This window comes from Lactuca saligna, chromosome 5 (assembly GCF_052625555.1).
Source record: "Lactuca saligna cultivar CGN05327 chromosome 5, ASM5262555v1, whole genome shotgun sequence".
Classification (NCBI taxonomy): domain Eukaryota; kingdom Viridiplantae; phylum Streptophyta; class Magnoliopsida; order Asterales; family Asteraceae; genus Lactuca; species Lactuca saligna.
In genome coordinates, this window is record NC_136421.1 from 231,452,840 (window position 1) to 231,458,901 (window position 6,062).

Sequence of the window (6,062 nt, forward strand, 5' to 3'; positions counted from 1 at the left end):
TTTTTACTTTTAAAACTTATTTTTTATCAAAAATATATATATATATATATATATATATATATATATATATATATATATATATATATATATATATATATATATATATATATAGAAATTCATAATTTTTTATCCTTTTTCCAATGATATCAAATTCGATTTTTTTTACGTCAAATTCACAATATGAATTTTTGAAAATTCACTACATGAATCCGGATTCACACAGTGAATCCGAAAAATATTTTTCACATTCACAATATTAATATATGAATTTAGATTTTTTTAGATTTTTTTTTTAATAAAGAATAAGCTCTAGAAATTGAAAAAAAGATTTGGTTCCTTTAAGCACCAATAATTATGGTTCTCTATTGAACTTTTCCATATATATATATATATATATATATATATATATATATATATATATATATATATATAGGTTTAAATGTTTTCATTAAGTATTGTGTATCTCTAAAAACCAATCAGAATTAAGTAAAAGTAAATTGAATAATAAATCATAAAATGGTATAATAATAGTAATAATCTAGGCATAATTGTTTTTGGTAAAAAGTAAGTCAATTAATATTCCGTTATAATAGGATATTAGTCCACAAACCCTATAAAAATATAACATATTCCCTCTATTCTTCTAAAATCCACCGACCACATCTTCTCTGTTTATAATGTTTATAATCGCTCGTCAAAAAATATTACCGCCCCTCTTCACCAAAATCGTCTATCCACCTCTGTGTAAATTAGGGCTTCTTCACCTCCACCGTCATCAAAATACAATTTGTTAATCATCAAAGTTTTTTTTTTTAATCCATCATGTTTCATCAGCAACAATATGCTCGATTGGTTTCTTAAAATCTGATTTGGAAGCTTTGATCATCAAACGAGGGCTATCGTTTAAGATTCCTAAACTCTTGTTCATCCAAATCGCAACCAAATCAGAGCATACTCCACTCCTGACTCCAATTTCGGTTGTGACTTCAACTTCGGCTCTCACATCAGCACCAGATGATTAAATCAATTTCTTTGTTTTTTTTTCTGTTTTTCACTGTTTAGAAATCAATACCATTTGTTTGTTGTTTAGAAATCAATAGCATTTTAGGTAGAATAAAATGTAATGATAATTGATTTACATGAATTTTGGCTTGTTTGATGATAATGCCCAACAAGTGTTTGTTGAAATGTCTGAAAGATAATCTAAAGAATCTAACCATATGGTATGCATTCAGATATAATTAATAGCAACACATGTTTTATGTAATATTTATATTCTTATAGAATGAATAATTTTTTCTATTATGATATGAAAAAAAAATGGTGAACGATAGTATATTCTAGCAGAATAACGGGTAATGAATGTTATTAGAAAAATTACAATTATTTAATGTCTACTACATTCTATCAGAATTTATAGTTTTTATTCTCTTAGAATGCTCTGGATTTCTTTAATATTTTAAAGTTTATTATGTTTTCTTTATGGATTTAGTTCTCACAACTTAGATCTGTTTACATCACTAATACATAGATTGGTGAAAGCTACTCATCTTGTTCTAGAAAAAAAAATTAAAAGGTAATTAATTTGTCTGTGAATATGTGACTTCATCTCCAAGATGTGTGTGATAACTCACATAAAAAATATATATATTATAATTAATTAATATATAAGTTTTAAAGAAATAAAATTAGGTGTAATTAGTTTTAATTAGCCAAAATAATCCTAAAACCTGTAACTTTTAATGGAGGAGTAAATTCGAGCATTTGAAGGGTTTATAACAATAACATCACGAGATTTTTGCAGGTATTTCTGAACCCTCCTCTATCATTACCTTGTCATTATAGTCCTTGGGGTTGGAAGTGTAGAGTCAAGATAAGTTTAAGGGCCAAAGTTGCAACCTTGGGCCAAGAAGGAGTACGTTGCGCGTATATAAGAGTACCCTAAGCGTACTAAGGTCCGCCTTAGTACGCTGGGCGTAAACTTGTGTACGTTGGGCGTACTAATGTCAGGATGAAACCCTAATATTTAGGGTGTGGGGCTATATAGACAACATTATGAGCACTTAACATTCCCTTACCCCAGTCTCTACTTCTTAGAGTAGTTTTCCCCAAACCCTATCCATTTCCTTGGGTGTTTGAGCTTATTGAGTGTTTCTTGAGTGTTTTAAGAAGAAGGTGTTGCATCAAGGAGTTGAAGAAGAAGATCAAGCTTGTAGATCTGAAGTTGGGTTGTGCCCTAGAAGCTTCGGAAGGTAAAAAGCTTCAAACTTTATGCATATATGTATAGATCTTGCCATTTTGCTTTAAAGAATCATCTCTTGTCCCCAAAAGTCCCAAGATGATGCATGGTGTGATTTGGACGAAAAAGGATTGTCCTTATACACTCTTGAAGGGGTTTTAAGTGATAAAAACAAGGTCCCAACAGCTGAATGTGTCCCATGCATGGAGTAAGAAGGTCTTAATGGATTAAGACCAAGTATTAAGAGTTTTCTGTACGTCCAAAGTGATAAAGTTCGTGACTTTATGGGTCCTAGGCACATTAGGTCATTGGATCTAAAGTTTGGGCTTAAGTGCTTAAGCCATTAAGCACTTAATAATATTTTGGAAAAACTTGGCGTATGCCCAACCTACAGGGTCAACCACCCCGATGGTGGTCAAACATCTGGACGAGTGCTCCCGCATACCAGAGGAGTACGCCCCGCATACGTCCTCTGTTGGACCTTTGGCAATTGAGCTTCGGGTTTGGGTTTTTTATGGGCTAATTAGGTTTGGACCTTTGCTGGAATTTATGAATAAGATGTTTTGGGCCTAAATTTGATAATGGATCTTGAGATTAGGCCCAATTAGGGAGTTGGGCCCAATTTGGTAAATTGGGCCAATAATGGGCTTTGCATAAAGACTTTTAAGATTTTGGATTTGGCATTGGGCCTTGGCCCAGTAAAGAGAAAGTACATGATGGGTTGTGTGGACTGTAGTCAAGATTTTTATTTTGTATTGACTTAGTATCTATTGTGTTATAGTTCGGGATTTTTGGTGAGATAGCAATCAGAGATTTTTAGTACTTCGGCACTACTTGCGAGGTGAGTTATCCTCACTATACTTAAGGGTCTAAGGCACCAAGGCCAGCCCTTTTGGATTGCTATCTTGATATGTTGTATGCTTGAGTATTTTATGATCCGTTAGATTAGTATCCTGGTAGATGGGATGTTATATGTCTTTATGATCCGTTAGATCAGTATCCTGGTAGATAGATGCTATATGTTAATATGAACCGTTAGATCAATATCCTGGTAGATAGGATGTGTTATGCTATTATGAGTTTTTCTGTCTATAGACTGTTATATGATTATTTGTTACATGTGCACATGTTGTTTGGCGGTTGAGGCTTATCTGCTTTATGTAAAAGCCAATAGACCTGGGCATTCCAACCTGTTGGTTGTGGGCCATGAGTATTCCATCCCGAGGATGATTGGACTCATATTATGTGGGTATTCCAACCTATTGGTTGTAGGCCCGGGGTATTCCATCCCAATGATGATTGGACCCATAGTATGCTGACATTCCAACCAGATGGTTGAGGGCATGGGGTAGTCCAACCCGATGGTGTACTAGACCCATAATATGTTGTTTATGATTATATGTGTATTATTGTGTGTATGGGTATTTTGGGGGAACTCATTAAGCTCTCATGCTTACAGTTTCAGGTATATCAGGAGACTGCGACAAGGCAAAGTCGTGATCGTACCGCTCTTCACTTTTTATGACTTTGTTTCTGGGAGACTCTAATATAGACTATTTTGAAAACAAATTTGTAATGACTGTTGGTTTTTAAATGTTTTAAAAAGTTTAAATTTGGCATGATTTTTATAGGTGTTACAAGTTGGTATCAGAGCCTTGATTTGAGTGAATTGGAGGAACATTCGTGTGAATCCAGTCTCATACCAAGGAAGGATTTTCAAAATAATTTTAAAATGGTTTTCAATATGAGAAAATGAGGATGCAGGGTGTACGATTAGTCATAGCCAGTAAGTAGACCACAAAATACCATACGGTTATTTGATATTGTGATATGTTAGAACAACATGCTAGTACTAGGCTAGGGATCTTCGGGAATCGCATGATAGAATTGGCTGGTTACATGATGTCTGCTAGCCTAGGGTTTTCCTTATATGAGATTGACATCATTACTGTAGTTGCTTATGTATGTATCACGGTTGTACATAATTAAGATCTTATAGCATGTGAATGTTTGATTTGGCCTTATTTTTCGTTCTTGTTGATTAGGCGCTTAGGGTAGGATCAGATGTTTGAAAGTCTATAGGGTCCAGCGTTATGTATAGCTAGCATACACTAGTGCTATAGGGTTGGTGGAAGTTTCATGGATGAGTGAGTTGTGTGAGGCCGGTAGGTCGATGTGAGATAGTTAGCTTTCCTCTAGGAGTGAGGATTAAGCGACCACCATGTGAACGTATGTTGGTAGGGTGTTGTGGTGATACTTAAGACAAATATGGGTAAGTGTGGAATGTAGTATGGGCTCGTACTATTGAAAGCATAGGACCCATACGCATAATAAGGAAGTCATAACCCCTATCGTTTAGTCGGGAGTTGGTTCCCAGTTTTATATGCAGATTATCTGATATCTTCATGTTATATTTTTCAGTATGGTGGTTACGAGGCATTTTGTGACTGGATCCGAATGGGGATCAGGACAGGGCGATCAGGATGCCCCGGCCGTGCCTGAGGTTATCGACCAGGAAGGGCCAGTAACAGAGGACCGTGTCAGGGAGATCATCCGCGAGGAGGTGGTCGAGATTGTCTGGGTTCAGATTCTAGAGTTATTTGGGTCTATCAAGACCGCTATGATGGAGTACTTCGATGACAGATACGTAACCCTTACGGAGACGGTTGTCGTTGCAGCTGTATCGACTATAACAACAACAGGAGGAGGAGTAGGAGCCAGTCGGGACTTCCAGTATAGGAACTTCAATAAAACAAAGCCCCTTACTTTTGATGGGACTCAAGACCCCATTAAGGCTATGAGGTGGATTTTTGATGTGGAGGGGTGTTTCTTTACTTGCTCGTGTCCTACTGACCAGAAGGTCAGGTGTGCCCTGAATCTGCTGAGGTCCGAGACCAAGGACTGGGGGAGATTGACGACAGGGTCGTACACTAATGATCAGAGAGTTGCTGTTACTTAGGAGCAGTTCAAGGATATGTTACGCGCTCGTTACATCCCACTAGTTGAACGAGAATTATTGGATCATGAGTTTTTGAGTTTGAGACGGGATGGAGAGTCGATAACGGAGATCACTCGCATGTTCACAGAGAGGGTGATATTCTACCTAGAGTTTGCTTCTGAGCAGGCTCAAATGACATGTTATCTGAGCATGCTAAAGACTGACATCCAATAGTTTGCATCTACCCAGCGATGTGATACTCTTCTGGATTTACCTAAGGCCGCGAGGCGACATAAGTTGGAGATTGAGTTGCAGTTGAGGGAGCAGCGGTAACCCCGACATAGTTGCAGCCGATGCCAAAGCGGTCTAAGACCGCTGATACCAGGACTGGGGGACAGCCAGTCCGCACTTGTGGGTAGTGCAGAAAGGCTTATTCAGGGACGTGTCGATCAGGGAGTGGGTGCAACCAATGTGGCAAGCAGTGCCATTTGGCCAGGGATTGCAAGCAGCAAACTTCAGCTCCTGGAGTCAGAATTTGTTATCATTGTGAGAAGGTGGGCCATATGAAGGCCCAATATCCTCTACTAGCTGCCAAGTCGGCGCAGGCTCCAACGTCGGCTACATTGAGGATCGCGGATGAGAGTCGGACGTGGTTTCTGGTACGTTTTTAGTGAACTCATTGCCTGTATTGGTTTTATTTTACTCGGGGCGAGTCGGTTGTTTGTATCTCAGACATTCAGTAGGGAGTTCAGTGTGCCAGTAGGCGAGCTAGAGTGTCCGTTACGAGTTTCCATCGCCAATGAACACGGGGTTTCTGCTTCTTCGATATACCGAGGATGTGAGTTGGAGATCTTTGAGGTATCCTTTTTGATAGACTTGATTATG